The sequence below is a fragment of the Salvelinus sp. IW2-2015 genome, unplaced genomic scaffold (assembly GCF_002910315.2).
Source record: "Salvelinus sp. IW2-2015 unplaced genomic scaffold, ASM291031v2 Un_scaffold5576, whole genome shotgun sequence".
NCBI classification, from domain to species: Eukaryota; Metazoa; Chordata; class Actinopteri; order Salmoniformes; family Salmonidae; genus Salvelinus; species Salvelinus sp. IW2-2015.
Genome location: NW_019946841.1, coordinates 30,972 through 47,684, shown reverse-complemented (window position 1 = coordinate 47,684; position 16,713 = coordinate 30,972). Strand labels below are relative to the sequence as shown.

General features: G+C 48.4%; 1 pseudogene; it reads left to right on the top strand.

The window, feature by feature from the left end:
* The first annotated feature begins 1,344 nt into the window (after window positions 1–1,344).
* On the top strand, window positions 1,345–16,023 carry LOC112078360 (rho GTPase-activating protein 7-like; annotated as a pseudogene).
* Window positions 16,024–16,713: the final 690 nt, after the last annotated feature.

Genomic DNA, 16,713 nt, shown 5'->3' with positions numbered 1-16,713 from the left:
TGTGTTGTGTGTGTGGTGTGTGTGTGTGGTGGTGTGTGTGTGTGTCTGGTGGTGTTGTGTGGTTGACTGTGTGGTGTGTGTGTGGTGTGTGTGTGTGTTGTGTGTGATGTGTGTGCGTGTGTGTGTGTGTTGTGTGTGTGTGTGTGTGTGTGTGTGTGGGTTGGTGTGTGGGTGTTGTGTGTGTGTGTTGGTGTGTTTGTGTGTTGTTGTGTGTGTGTTGTGTGGTGTTGTGTGTGTTGTGTTGTTGTGTGTGGGTGGCTGTGGGGTGTGTGGTGTGTGTGTGTGGTGTGTGTGGTGGTGTGTGTGTTTGGTGTGTGGTTGTGGTGTGTGGTGTGTGTGTGTGTGTAGTTGTGTGTGGATGTGTGTGTGTGGTGTGTGTGTTGTGCGTGTGTGTGTGGTGTGTGTGGTGTGCTGTGGTGTGTGTTGGTGTGTGTGCGTGATCTGTGGTGCGTGTGGTGTGTGGTGTGGCGTCCTGTGCGTGTTGTGTGTGTGTGGTAGCTGTGTGTGTTGTGTGGAATGTTGTTGTGTGGTGTGTGGAGGTCCTCCTCACCTCCTCTCTTTCTCAACTTTCACCCACTTTTATGTTCCATTGTCTATTTATTTGTTCTTCTCTAAATCTGTCTATCTGTTCATCTTCTCTGCAATAGGGGAAGGCATAGTGAAGATAGCGAAGAAAGTATATCTTCAAAGATGGCATGCTCTGCAGGTTGGGTTAGAGATGAAAGAGGAGCGCGATAAGCCTCTCTTTTCTCCCTCGGCCTCTTTCTCTCTATCTCTCTTCTGACTCCCACCTGTTTTCTCTCTCGCTATGTATCCATCGCTTTCGTCTTACTTTCACTCTGCCTCTCTCTGTACTTCCCTCTCTCCCTCTTTCTCTTTCATTATGCTTCTACCTCTTCAGCTTTCCCATACATCCTCCCTCTCTGTCCTCTCTCTCTGTCCTCCCTCTCTCACCTCCCTCTCTCTCTCCTCCCTCTCTCACCTCCCCTCTCTCCTCTCTCTCTCACCTCCCTCTCTCCTCCCTCTCTCACCTCCCCTCTCTCTCTCTCTCTCTCTCTGTCTCTAAGTGATGAGGTATGATACGTGCATTGTGGGGGCTGTGAATGTTTACTTCTCTCCAATTAGAGACGTTTTGTACCGTTGTCCTGTTCTCTCCATCTCTCTTGTCTTATCTCTCCACATTCCCTCCCTCGCTCCGTCTCCACGGTCACGCGATGTTCTTGTTGTCGTTTTTAAAGAAAATAAATCTAGAGCATCCCCTCCTTTCGCCACACCTGGGTGGCTTCTAGGCCCAAGGGGTTGTGGGTAACTTTTAAAGGGCTATCTATCATGTCATATAATGTCATGTCAGTGGTAAAGCTCCGATGGTGTCACTTTCAATAGCGGAGGTGCATAAAGATGGTGGCCCACATTCACTTACCACAAATTCTTTGTTTTSCTAAGTTTGCCCATTGTACATAGCTCTCCGTAATTTTTTTGTTCATTTTTATTTTGTTGTTTCTTTTATTATAATACTTTTTCGTTTTTTTATTTATTTATTATAGTTTTTATTTAATATAGTCACTGGCAGAGTATACATGAGCCCAATTTTACCTTCAATACGCCTGCAGTTTGGAAAAACAGAAAACGTTGGTCTGATTTGGTGCTAAAACAATGACTTGGTCTGTGAATTCTGCCATCTTTATGTCCGTCATTGGAGGAGGGGCTTATATACCACTCTATTGACTCCATTCCAGACATTATTATGAGCAGCCCTCCACTCACCAGCCTCCTCTGTTACTGAACAGTTGACTCCTGGGACCGGTGAAGTAACTTCAATGCATTTAAATACAGTTGTTCAACGTGCATCTATCAGATTTATCAGGAGTGAGTGGACTTTTCCTGTTGATCTAGGTTACGTCCCAAATGGCACCTTATTCCCTGTATAGTGCACTACTTTTGACCAGAGTTTGGGTCCTGGTCAAAAGCAATGCACTAAATAGGGAATAGTGTATTGAAGCAAAGCTTCAGAAGTCATCTCTCCATTCAAGCATCTCAACCCCTTCCTCAATCCCTCTCTCTCCATCCCTCCCTCTATCCTTCCCTTTCTCAACCCCTTCCTCAATCCCTCTCTCTCTCCATCCCTCCCTCTATCCTTCCCTTTCTCAAGCCCGTCTCAACCACCTTCCTCAATCCCTCTCTCTCTCCATCCTCCCTCTTATCCTTCCCTTTCTCAACCCCTTCCTCAATCCCTCTCTCTCTCCATCCCTTCCTCTTATCCTTCCCTTTCTCAACCCCTTCCTCCCTCCATTGTCATAGGATCTGCTTTCAGAGCTCTCCAGAGCACAAACACACACACACACACACAAACACAAACACACACACCACACACACACACACACACCACACACACACTACTACTACTACCCCCACCCCCTCGCCAGTGTCCAGCGGATAAGCTTCCCCCTCCCTCCTTCCCCTTTGTCGTCTTGTTGTCGCCAATCTAGCTGATTTCTCTCTCTTTTCATTCCTTCTCTTCTTCCCCTCTTATCCTCTTATCCGGCTTATCCTTCAGCGCCTCATTAACTGCTCGCCTCCCCTCTCTCTCTCTCGCTCTCTCTCTCTCTTCTCTCTTTTCTTCTCTTTCTTCTTCTCGCTTCCTCTCTCTCTCTTCTTCTCTCTCTCTCTCTCGCTTTCTCTTTCTTCCTCTCTCTTCTTCTCTCTCCTTTCCCATCTCTCTCTATCTCACTCCTCTCTTCCTCTCTCTCTCTCTTCCCCCTCTCTCCTCTCTCTCTCTTCCTCTCTCTCTCTCTCTCTTCCTCTCTCTCTTCTCTCTTCTCTTCCTTCTCTCTCTCTCTCTTCTTCTCTCTCTTCTCTCTCTCCTTCTCTCTCTCTCTCTCTTCTCTCTCCTCTCTCTCTCTCTCTCTTCTCCTTCTCTCTCTTCTCTCTCTATTCCTCTCTCTCTCTCTTCTTCTCTCTCTTCCTCTCTCTCTTCTTCTCTCTCTCTTCCTCTCTCTCTCTTCTTCTCTCTCTTTTCCCATCTCTCTCTCTATCTCACTCTCACTCCTCTCTCTCTCAGGAGTTTTCTTGTCAGAGGCTTTTTGTTGGGATTTTGTAGGACTCCTCCAAGTGTTGTGTGTGTGTTTATGTATCTGATTGTGTATCTGTATCTATTTACAGGAGACTGAACACCCTCAACAAGTGTGCCCTGATGAGACTGGAGATCTCCCCACAGAGAAAGAGAGTAAGTTCCTCTTCCTCCCTCCTCTTCCTTCCTCCTCTTCCACCCTCTTCTTCCACCCTCCTCTTCCACACTCCTCTCCACCCTCCTCTTCCTCCCTCATCTTCCACCCTCCTCTTCTCCCTCCTCTTCCTCCCTCCTCTTCCGCCCTCCTCTTCCGCCCTCCTCTTCCTCCTCCTCTTCCACCCTCCTCTTCCACACTCCTCTTCCACCCTCCCTTCCTCCCTCCTCTTCCACACTCCTCTTCCACCCTCCTCTTCCTCCCTCCTCTTCCTCCCTCCTCTTTCGCCCTCCTCTTTCTCCCTCCTTCCACCCTCCTCTTCCACCCTACTCTTCCACCCTCCTCTTCCTTCCTCCTCTTCCACCCTCCTCTCCACCCTCCTCTCCACCCTTCTCTTCCTCCCTGCTCTTCCACCCTGCTTTTCCACTCTTTCACACCCAAAAATCCCCTAATTCTTCAGAACTTTTCCAACTCCAGTTTAGTTTTTCCTACCTGTCCTCCAACTCCGACCTCCTTATAGTCTGGGGTGTGAAAGTCTCTCTCTCTTCTCTTCTAATGAAAGGCACCTGTCTTTTTATCAAGCCCTTTGTGAAGAGCCCAAGGCAAGGAAAAAATAGCTTTGAAGTCCAAATGAAGGGCTTGCTGTTCACGCGGCTGGCCCTTCTTCCTCAGGCCTGATCCTGAACACACACACATACAGACATACACACACAAACATCACTTCCTCATATCATTGTCCATAAAAGGGAATAGTATGTCGCTGCTTTCTCATTTCTCTCCTCTGGTTTCAATGGTTAAATTAAAAACAAGCCAGCTATTGGCCATGATCCCCAGAACCTACCGCAAACTAAACCAAATTACCCCAACTAAACCAAACTAACCCAAATTACCCCAAACTAAACCAAACTAACCCACACTAAACCAAACTAACCCAAACTAAACCAAACTAACCCAAACTACCCCAAACGAATCCAAACTAACCCAAACTAACCCAAACTAAACCAAACAAACCAACAACCAAACTACCCCAAACAAATCCAAACTAACCCAAACTAAACCAAACTAACCAAACTACCCCAAACAAATCCAAACTAGCCCAAACTAACCCAAACTAAACCAATCTAACCCAAACTACCCCAAACTACCCAAACTAATCCAAAATAATCTAAACTAATCAAATAAACCAAACTACCCCAAACTAAGCCAAACTAACCTAAACTAACCTAAACTCAACCAAACTCAACCAAACTAACCCAAACTAACCCAAACTAACCCAAACTAATCCAAAATAATCTAAAACTAATTCAAACTAAACCAAACTACCCAAACTAAGCCAAACTAACCTAAACTAACCTAAACATCAACCAAACTCAACCAAACTAACCCAAACTACCCCAAACTAACCCAAACTAATCCAAACTAATCTAAACTAATTCAAAATAAACCAAACTAACCCAAACTAAACCAAACTAATTCAAATTACCCCAAACTAAACCAAACTAACCCAAATTACCCCAAACCAAACCAAAACTTAACCAAACTACCCCAAACTAATCCACCAGGACACTAAGAAGCTTTGTTGTTTGTCAAGATCTTTCCTCCATTAGCCTCCATTCTGTAATCACCTCTTAAACCAGCTAGTTCCTTGATCCGTGTGTGTGTGTGTGTGTGTGTGTGTGTGTGTGTGTGTGTGTGTGTGTGTGTGTGTGTGTGTGTGTGTGTGTGTGTGTGTGTGTGTGTGTGTTGTGTGTGTGTGTGTGTGTGTGTGTGTGTGTGTGTGTGTCTGTGAGTTGGTATTCAATGGGATGAACCTCACTGTGTCACCTTTCATCAAGGAGTCAACAGAGAAGGGTCAAAGGAGGTATTTGCTCTCTGTTCAGACTGACAGTTGTTCACCTCCCTAGTCAGCATAGAAACGCATTGACTTCAGTCCCTACTCTGTCTATAGAGGGCGGCAGGTAGCCTAGTGGTTAAGACTGAAAGGTTGCTGGGTCAAATCRCTGAGCTGACTAGGTGAAAAATCTGCCGATGTGCCCTTGAGCAAGGCCCTTAACCCTAATTGCTCCTGTATGTCGCTCTGGATAAGAGRGTCTGCTAAAATGTAAGTGTTTATCTCTCCCTCTTTTGAAATGTGTTTTCCTCACGTCTCTTCCCCGTAMTTGTTGAAYTCAGAGATGTGACGTCGTTTATGACGTGTCAAAACACCCGCGGCCACAGGAGTGAATGAATGCAGATGAAGATAAGACTGGCCATCTAGATAGTTCTAGGTATTGACATTGTTGCCATTGAGCTCAAAAGTCAAACTCCCCCACTATGGTSGTCACGACGRCAGTCAGTATATCAGYCAGAAAGAGTTTCTGTCCGTCGTGATCAAAGCAGAAGTAAGAAAGGTCCGTGTGTGTCGTGGTGAGTGGAGAGCGGGGTCATAAAKTGAGGACCCGGGGTTTTATTTGATGGACTTTTGTCCCCATGGCTCTCAGCCACCGTGAGGGAGGCGCCTGTGAAGTCTGGAGACCCCTCCTCTGCCCCCCGGCTCCATGGTCCCCTCGGCAGGCAGTTTCACTTTCCTGAATTAGGGGGACAGACTGGCCCTGTGGGGACGATACACCTCTGTGGGGGTGAGGGTGGGGGGGTTGCCCTAGCCTGGTCGGCTGGCGTGTGAACTCGGATTGGGGTGGAATTTCCTGGACTCCCCTCGGGACGTGTGTGTGTGTGTGTGTGTGTGTGTGTGTGTGTGTGTGTGTGTGTGTGTTGTTAGTGGTGTGTGTGTGTGTGTGTGTGTGTGTGTGGTGTGTGTGTGTGTAAGAGAGAGAAAGATAGAGAGACTCTGTTGTCGTTTTCACGGTCAGGGATAAGTTCCAACACAATAACAACCATTAACCAGCTGTGTGTGAATCTTATCTCTGTGAAATGTTCCAGCGGTCGGGAGGGAGTTGAGGAATGTCTACAGATCTGCTGTCTGTGAATATCCCTGCTGCTCTCACACAAAGGCTATGTGCCAAACAGCACCCTTTTCCATATATAGTGCACTACTTTTGACCAGAGTTCTATGGGCCCTGGTCTCAGGTAGTGCACTTTGGGGGAATGGAAGGTCATTTGGGACACACAAAGTCATCTGGACAGAATACAGGGCGGCTCGTTTGACTTCATGGCCATTCACCTTTTAGAAAGAGATTTCATGTTGAAACGTTGTTCATAGAACTGAAACAGAGAAAGAAAATCTTGAAAATATAATGTTTTTTAAATTAAATTGTAAATTTCTTTGTAAAACATTTTTTATTCTTATAGTGATAATGTGTCAGAAGGGGGTTGACGTTTATTGTCATGAATCTTAGAGGCAGAACTGAGAGATTTCCACTAGATGGGATATATTGTAAAAATTCATGTTTTTCTCTTTTCTTTTTGGCTTAATTTAAGATTAGGGTTATGTATTAGGGTTAGCAGTGTGGTTAAGGTTAAGGTTAGGGTTAAGTTTAGGTTTGAAATCAGATTGTATTACTTTGTGGCTGTGCCAGCTAGTGACCACTCTGCAGAGCTGCCTCCAGAACAAGATTCATGAAGAAAAAGGGCTAACCTGTCCCCACCCCCCTCTGTCTTCTCTCTCTCTACTCCAGAGTGAGGATTCAGACGAGGAAGAGCCGTGCGCCATCAGTGGCCTTTGGACCTTCCAGCGGGACAGCAAGCGCTGGTCTCGCCTGGAGGAGCTGGATGTCTTCTTCCTCCCGGGTGGAAACCAGCTGCCCTTCCCCCAGGTCCAGAGACCCTCGGCCGGTCAGGGGCAGCTCCGCGAGGGCCTGAGCTCCGAGAGCGTGCTGACGGATCTCAGCGAGCAGCCCGAGGTGGCCTCGCTTCACAGCAGCGGGAGTGTGGGAGAGGGAGGGATAGTCGATGGTGCCACATCTAGCGATGCCACCCCAGCGGCYGGRGCCACCCGCGCCAACTCGATGGCCAGCATGTGCTCCTCCTCGGGCACGGGCGGGTCGTGCGGCGCCAACGAGGACTCGCTGTCTGACGGGCATCCGCACTCACCATTGGAGACGACCCAAGGTCYCTTCTCCTTCGACGGCAAGCCCAGTGGAATTGTGGGAACAGGAGGGATAGAYGGAGGAGGGAGCGAGACTAGAGGAGGGAAGAGCACGCGCTCACGGGCCAAGAGTTTRCTCAAGCGCATGGAGAGCATCAGACTGAGGAGCGCCACTTCCAATAGCAAGAAGAAGAACGGAGGCGGGGGAAGGCCTTCCAAACTGGAGATCAGCGGGCCGGTCATCAAAGAAGGACTAGACGACGACAAGCTACGGCGCCTCAACTGTGTTGACATCTCCAGCCTCACCCTCAACCCGACCCAAACCATGACCCTGAACCGTAACAGGAGCGTATCCTACTCCACGCAGACCAGCAGTGGCAGCATGGGGAGCGCCGGAAGCACAGGCAGTAGCCAATCGGAAGCAAGCAGCGGGAGCGCCGTTAGCACCCCGAGCCCGGTGACACGAACCCGAAGCCACAGCACCGTGGCGGGGGCCAGTAAGAGAGGTGGGATGTACCTGGAAGGTTTTGACCCGTTAAGCGTGTTCCTACAGCCGCCTGYAGAACAACAACCCCCAGSTTCCACCCAACCCAAAACCAGACAGAAACCKCCTCAMCAACKGCCTAGTAARCMGACAGTGGCTGAGCAAAACCAAAGCAAGCGAGGTCGCCTCAACGGAGAGAGGGAGGAGGAAGGGGAGGAAGAAGGCGTGATTTTCTTCTACCTTCCCGAAGGCCACAAACCGGGCACATTCCCCAAAGCGCTCGGCGACGGCAAACAACCACCGCAAAGTGGAAATGACGAAAACAGGCCTCTTGCCGCCGCCGGCAGGCGCTACCTCGGTAGTCGATGCCAAACGCGTCGCGGCTCCACCGGCTCAGCAGACAGCCGCCTGAGTTTCTATGACAACGTGCCCAACGTGGCCTATCAAGGCGAGGAAGACGATGAAGACAATGAAGAAGGGGAGGGGCCAAAGTTGGAGGATGTGCTGGAATGTGTCAACGGCCTGCAGCGATTCGTCAACGCCTGGACGGACAGGGTGGCAGCCGGAGAAGAGGATGACGAAGAGGAAGAAGAAGAGGGAGATTCGGATTCGGCATTGGATTCAGCGTCTCCATGTCCGTCCTCACCTTTGCAGAACCAGCTGGAGGAGACGGACAACGGGAGCGACCAGGACAGCACGGGCAACCCTCTGGGAGAAGGAGAGAGGGAAGAAGGAGAGAGGGAAGAAGGAGAGAGGGAAGAAGGAGAGGGGGAAGAAGGAGAAGGGGAAGAAGCCATGAGGGAGAGGAGGGACTCCGGAGTGGGAGCCTCTCTCACCAGATCTAACAGGTCAGTAATTAATTAATTAATCACCTCTCTGTTAATCAATCTATAGATATCACCAATATTGTTATTGTACCCATTTGAGAAAATGTCCTGTGTGTTAAGATGAAGGACTGGCGAGCTCAATTCAACATTCTTAAGTGTTTGGATGAAGGGTTGAGAGAGAGAAACGGTGAGAGAGAGAAACGGTGAGAGAGAGGGTGAGAAGGAGGGTGAGAGAGAGGGTGAGAGAGAGGGTGAGAAGGAGGGTGAGAGAGGGGGTGAGAGAAAGGGTGAGAGAGAGGGTGAGAGAGAGGGTGGTGGAATGGAGGTGCACAAACAGATATAGAAAGAGGGAGAAAGAAGGATGTACAGAAAGAAAGAGAAAGGGAGAGATGGGTAGAGGTACAGAAAGAGAAAGACATAAAGTTAGACGGAGGGAGAAACACACAGACAGAGTGGACATGTTGAGACGACTCTCCCAGCCCTGACCCTTACGTAACCGGCTGTCACGGCGATGAGGTGCAGTGAATACCTCGGACCTCGGGAATGCCYATCCGTCTCCGCGACGATGCAGCCATTCCCTCAGGAATCCACAGGCAGAATTCCAGAAGGTTTCCGACGCTCCCATACCCGCTGACAGCCAGGCGAGATCAGTGCTTCCCAACTCCAGTCCTCGAGTTCCCCCATAAGCACCCAGTTTTGTTGTAGGACCGTACAAACTCACCCGATTCAACTCATTGAGGGCCTGACGATTAGTTGACAAGTTGAATCAGGTGTGTTTGTCCAGGGCTACAATAAAACTGTGTGCTGTTGGGGGAACTGGAGGAACYGAGTAGGGATCCTCTGGGCTAGATCAATCCCTGTTATCCCAATGAGAATCTCTTAACACAGGGGTCATAGGACTTGTTTGGATGGATGTCCTGCTAGTCACCTTGTCAGAGGAGAGGGCTTTATGACCTCTGGTCAAGTTCTGAAAATGATGAAGACGTATCTTCTCCTATATGTCTCTGTGTGTGAACACTTGTGGGTTTTGTTTATTTTCCCCTAATATATGTTAACCTATATATTTTCACATATATATTTTACACACATATTTGATATATATTTCATTGAAATTCTTTGCAAACATTTGTGTTTTTTGTATTTGGAAGTTTGATTGTGCTTCTGATAGCCCTCAGTATTTTGCTGTATGCCGTGCAATATATTAGGTTAACACATATATTTCTCTCTACCCAAGGCCTCAGAAGCTGCGCTGGCCCAGTTTCCAGGCCTCCCACCGGCCCAGTCACTCCTGGGCCCAGCGGCAGATGGGCTGCCAGTCGGTACTGCAGATGAACCTGCTCCAGAAGCTCTGCCTGCTCCAGCTTACAGCCCTCCTGGAGAAACACACCCCCACCAACAAACACGGCTTCAGCTGGTGAGTCGGCGGCGGCGGCCATTTTGAATAGTCAAAGTTCATAGGACTTTGGGTTTGGAGTTTGTGGCAAACACATTGGAAGTTTTTCTCACAAGAGGTCTCACACGAAAACAGCTGAAAATGCAGGCCCCCAAAAATAATGTATAAAAACCCTTGTTAGCCTACAGCCTATAGCCTAGCATGCTGCTCCGATAGCGCTAGTTGTAGCCTAGGCCTACAAACAAATAGATAACKACAACAATCATAGTCTCTATTTTTCCTCTAGTTGGAATTCCTCCCACTCTTCTCCCACAAATAGCAGCCTGTTGGGTCTGAACCTAAGGGGGGTGGGGTTTCAACATTCTTTTCCCAGGCTAGCTAATTGCTGGTGCACTGGTATACGTTGTCATCTTTCGACGGGGGCAATCACAGAGTTCACACGCACAGGCTGTTAGAATGAAGACCTGGAGGCCGAGTCTGTAGCCTCAGTCCTCGACAATTACCGAAATGACCGAACCCCCCCCAATAATTCTCCATCATGCAATTATAGATTATGGCCACTGGTTCGAGATTGTCCAATGTCACTCAGAATCCCCTTTGGTGTCTCCGCCATCTGGGGATGTCTGTGGGGACTGTTGAGACTGCAGGCCAGGGGATGTCTGTGGGGACTGTTGAGACTGCAGGCCAGGGGATGTCTGTGGGGACTGTTGAGACTGCAGGCCAGGGGATGTCTGTGGGGACTGTTGAGACTGCAGGCCAGGGGATGTATTCTTCTATCATTCTCTTACATGGAATTCTCTCTCTCTCTCTCTGTCACTCTCCCTTTTCTATTTCTCTTTCCCTCCCTTCCTTCCCTCACCGCAACTCTCTCTCTCTCTGTCTATCTAATTTACTCTCTCTCTCTTTTTCTCMCTTTCTCTCTCTATCTCTCTTTGTCTCTCTCTCTCTCTCTCTTTCCCTGTCTCTCTCTTTGTCTCTCTCTCTCTCTCTCTGTCTCTCTCTGGCTCTCTCTCTGTCTCCCTCTCGGTCTCTCGGTCTCTCTCTCTCTCCACCTCTCCCTCCCTCCATCTTCTTATCTAACCTAGCTTCATGATCTGGACTAAGCAAATAGCTCCAGCCTCACCTCAAATCTCTGTATAGTGCTGTGCTTTTCTTCACCCCTCCCAGCTTCAATGAGTCAGAGAAGTTCCCCGCCTTCTCCAGGATGGCAGGGGCAGAGTAAGAGTTACGACAGGCTTACGACAGGTTTATGGCAGGCTTATGTCAGGTCTTTTAATCACTGAGATCATTTGATTTTTGAGCTGGAGGCTTGGCTGCGCATACCCAGAATTCCCTTCTGGGATTGTAGCATGTTCCCTTCTCATTTACCAAGCTGTGGTCATTCTTCTGAGAAGCGAGTAGCACACACACACACACACACTTAAAAGCAGACGATACATACACACCCATAAACATGTGTGCTCTTGTAAAACCATTATACAATCCCGGAGAGCAGTAGAACACCTGACATTCAGAGACACACACACACACAGTGACATGGTCAGTGTTAGGGGCTTGAGGCACAAACACAAAGTGCGGATGCGGATGTATACACCATTACGAACCCACCCCCCGTTACCCTCTCCTCCCTCTCCCTTCTCCTCCTCCCTCCCGGTTTCTATTGTCTTTCAGCCCCAGTGTTTATCCTCCCTCTCATAAACTTGGAGAAAGCTAGGCTTCTGTAGAACCCCCACACACACACACACACACACATACACACACACACACATACAGTTAAACACACACGCACGCGCACACACACACACACACACAATGCATTTTCAAGTTCTCCTTTTCTCATGGAAAACCCCACCGTAGCTAGGTGGCAGCGTAACATGTGCTAATGCTAATGTTAGCGTTGGTGATTCACAGTACCAGTAAACTACTGCTCTTTACATTCGTTTAGTGTTCAACCTGTATTTATTAGCTTTGTCAGTTGGGAACCAATTCTCATGAACAARATCCTGTGGCCTTTTAGGTGTAGGTCTAAAGGAGCCCATACTGWCACATCCTGTTTGATTAAACAGTACAGGCTTCTCCAGCTCCAGTCCTGGAGAGCTCTTGTTCCTGCCTCCACAACGCAGCAGGTGTATTACTGTTGGGCTGGAATGAAACCCTGCACACACAGCAGGTGTATTACTGTTGGGCTGGAATGAAACCCTGCACACACAGCAGGTGTATTATTGTTGGGCTGGAATGAAACCCTGCACACACAGCTGGTGTATTACTTTTGGGTTGGATTGAGTGTTGTAGTTTGCTGTGTGTGGTCGTCATCGTGTTGGCTGCTTTCTGTAGTGGACATTTACAATGTTACCGCTGCTTTGTTAGTACAGTGACAGAGTACAGGGACAGAGTACAGGGACAGAGGTCAAAGTCCAAAACCTACTTTACTCCTGTTGCAAAACCGTGTGTGTGTGGCCGTGTGTGTGTGAGTACACTCGTTCGTGTGTGCGTGCGTACGTGTGTCTGTTCTGTGTGCGTGTGTGTCTGTATATGTTCTGTGTGTGTGAGTTGTTTTTAGCTATTTTAACCTGTCCCTCTATGTGTGTGTGTTGTGTGTGGGTTGCAGGGCTGTGCCGAAGTTTATGAAGCGGATCAAGGTGCGGGACTACAAAGACCGAAATGTGTTTGGAGTGCCTCTGCTGCTTAACGTCCAGCGTACGGGTCAGCCCCTGCCCCAGAGCATTCAACAGGCCATGCGCTACCTACGCAGCCAATGTCTAGACCAGGTACAGACGGTCTGTCTACCTCTCTGTCTGTCTAACCTGTCTACCTGTTTGCCTGTCTGTCTGTCTGTCTAACCTGTCTACCTGTCTGCCTGTCTGTCTGTCTCCTCAAGCCCCATTACACAACATACACACACAGACATACACATCTCCCKTCCTCATCATCATTTAGCTCCTAGCCTCCTGGTTGCATAGTTGTATATTTCCCTGGAAGAATCAGTCTTTTTGTCAGAGTTGGTATTTGGGAAAAACGGCCAGTTAAATATTCACAGTGTGTTACACACACACGCTCTTTCTGTGTCAGTTTTGAGGTCTCACATACTGTGTTTGGGAGACAAGAAGGACCTGACACACACACACACACACAGGGAGGCCTGGGGAGAGTCAAAAGTTTCCAGCTGTTTAGTCACCTTTGTCAGTCTGTTTAAGAGAGAGAGAGAGAGCCAAGGGATTGCTATGGCAACAGAGAGAMAGAGAGAGAGGGAGGGATGGAGGAATGGAAGAGAGAATGACGGATGGCATGCTCTCCTAAACTGGACAACAGGCCTCTGTTTGAAATGGTGAACGCTCACGGAAAGTATTTAGTCTCTTCAAGCCAAAGCTCTTTTTCCTCCCAGATGGCAGCCATTTTATAAAACCATTAACTGAGAAAGCCCATTGATTAAGTCCAACAGAAAGAACCCTCTCCTCAAGACTTCTAATGGATGTCATGGGCTGTGTCCCAAACCAAATGGCACCCTATTCCCTTTCTAGTCCACTACTTCTGACCAGGGCCGATGAGAATGTGGGTTTGAATTGATAACCCATCAGATCTTGTTCCAGGTGATAAAAAAATGGCATCAACAATCTCTCTTTCTCCCCTTCTCCCCTCCCCCTCTCTGTCTCCGTCTCTCTCTCTCTCTTTCCCCCCTTTCTCTCCTTCTCCCCTCCCCCTCTCTGTCTCTCTCTCTCTCTCTCTTTCCACCCTTTCTCTCGGCTTCATCCCTCCCGCCTCTCTGTCCTGTCTCTGTCTCTCTGCTCTCTTTCCCCATTTTCTCTCCTTCTCCCCTCCCCCTCTCTGTCTTCTGTCTGTCTCTCTCTCTCTTTCCCCCCTTTCTCTCCTTCCCCTCCCCCTCTGTTCTCTGTCTCTCTCTTTTTCCCCGCTTTTCTCTTCCTCTCTCCCTCTCTGTCTCTGTCTCTCTCTCTCTTTACCTTCAGGTGGTCTCTTCAGGAAGTCGGGGTTAAATCACGTTATTCAGGCACTCCGTCAGATGAACGAAACATGCGGCGCCGACGGAGGCGGAGATCAGTTACGAGGGCCAATGCGGCTTACGACGTGGGCTGACATGCTGAAGCAGTATTTCGGGGGACTGCCAGAGGCCGCTGCTCACCAGCAAACTGTCTGAGAGCTTCCTGCAGATCTACCAATGTAAGGACAGAGAGAGGAGAGAGACACAGCACAACACACAGAACACACGCACAGCACACACACACACACACACAACACACAACACACACCAACACACACGCACACACACACACAGACCTATATAATGCACACACCACAAAACATACAAACGTAAAGACCTATAACATTGACATGGTATGAACACCCATAATAATGTTCACACGCTCATCTAAGATAATGTGGAGATGGAAGGCGAACACACCAAAGCGCTAACAAAAAGTCTGTAGGTGCATGTCTGTCAGCCCGGGAGGGGGAGAGGAGGTAAAGAGAGAGAGAGAGAGAGAGAGACACAAGAGAAGAACAGAGAGAGACCAGAGAGAGAGAGAGAGAGAGAGAGAGAGAAGAGAGAGAGAAGAGAGAGAGAGAGGAGAGAGAGAGAGAAGAGAGAGAGAGAGGAGAGGAGAGGGAGAGGAAGTATTTGAAAATACAAAACAGCTAGTTAAAGTTAATTATTGAATATATAATCAATGTCGTTGACGAGTCTGCTGGCAGTGTACAATGTATTACAGTAAAACAATGTCCATGCGCCTCTGGGAATCCACAATCCATAGTTCTATTGTTTTTAATTCATTAAGACAAAAATAGCATTTAGTGGTACAGTATTGTCATCATACAGCACTGTAATAAGACATGCAGAATACACTAACTAGCTGGCACCAGCTGTCTGAAATCCAGATCATGTAATTGATAATAGCAAGCTAATCCATTGTATTACGCCAGAGCCACATTCAGTAGTATTCCATTTGTCCATCTTGTAAAATTCAAGCAAAGTAAGCAGAATTGAATTTAACTTATTTAATTTAACTTAATTGAACGATCGCAACTGAATTGAACAGGAACAGAACCAATTGAAGTTGAGTTGAAGTGAATGTGATTCCCTCAGACATGCCCAAGGAGCTGCGTCTTTCAGGCTACGCGAGCGCCGTGCTGCTGCTGCCGGACGAGAGCCGCGAGGCGCTGCAGACCCTCCTGTGTCTGAGTGACGTCACCGCCGCCGCTGTGGGCAGAGAACAGTGACCTGCGCGAACGTGGCTTGTAGAGTCGTGTGCTGTGCGGCCTTCTGTCGTCTTTTTCAGCCACCTTCTAACACGGCTCCGAGGGTTGACCGCAAGGAGAGCTTCCCGTGCGCCACGTGGGACAGGGGTGGAAGTGTTGTGTGTGAACTATGGCAGAGGGTGTGTGTCGGTGTGTAGTGTTGTCGCTGTGTGTGTGTGTGTGTGTGTGTGTGTGTGTGTGTGTGTGTGTGTGTGTGTGTTGTGTGTGTGTGTTGTGTGTGTGTGCGGTGTGTGGTGTGTGTGTGTGTGTGTGTGTGTCGTGTGACCAAACCTCACTCTCCTTTTTTCGTATTGGTTCAGTTATAATGACCATGGTATTTAGTATATACGTCTGCAGCAGGGGCCTCACACCAACATGAGAGGAGATGGCTGACAGCACTCTAGCTATAGAGGCAGGATGTTATGTTGTAGGTGGAAGGAGAGGGGGGGGGAAGAGAGGGAGAGAGAGGAGGAGGATCAGAGGAACGAGGGGAAAGAGGTCTGTATAAGGGGGCTTGCATGCCAAACGCTTATGAACAGTTTGTCCTTCCTTCTCTCTTGCGCTCTGCTCTTCATCGCTTCTCTTTCTTCTGTTGACTAGTGGACATGGCTAACTGTTCTAGGTGGACATGACATAAACTTTGCGGCTGGTGTGTTCTATGTCTTCCTGGTGTGTTGTGATAGGGGGATGACAGGAAAGCAGCCGCTGGAGTAACGACCAGAAGGGGTGCAACCTACGAGAACTTTGGCCGCCTAGCATGCGGGCCTGCGCTACACATGATCCAGGAGTGCAGGAAGCTCTTCAGTGGTACATGTCTGAACACCTAGAACCTCACGGCATGAAATCTTTCGTACGAAACCTCAGTACTTTCGGCTTCTCTCATCTGCCTTGTTCTACATTGTCTGAGATAAAACGGCTCATGCACAATAGAACGACGTGACTTTCTCTTTGCTAGCTATTGTCTGACTAGTATACTGTTTTACTAGAACCTCACCTCGTCTTTTCTAGCATCTGGTTGGATCTAGAGAAACGCTTAAAATACATTCTTAGTTACGTCAAGGATTCTCAAGGTCGTCCGCCCTATTTAGTCGGCGTTTAAAATCATGTCTCTGACAGAGATCGATGGTTGTTTTTCCTGTGTGTTGTTTTTGGAGGTCATTGTTATCGGTTACAGGTAAAAACGCAAATTCGGTCATTAGCTTCCCCTATGCTCAGAGTAACCTAGAAGGCCCGGATCTGCGGCGCCCCAGCTCTTAGGCCTGTGCTTCAGGAGGTCCGCTGTTTTAGTCACTTTATAGCCTGAACTTAGACTACAGTTAGTGTTTACTACCAACCTGCGCACAAGTTTTCCGTGAGAGATCTATGGAATGGTTGGGTAGCTATATAGTTTAGTAGTTATATAAGCCTATAGTCCATTATTCTGGCGGACAGGTTTAAGGTCAATATAGTGACCAGACGATTTACAGTTACATACTGAGCTCGTTATTTCTTGTGGTTGATTGGAATTACAAGTAGCT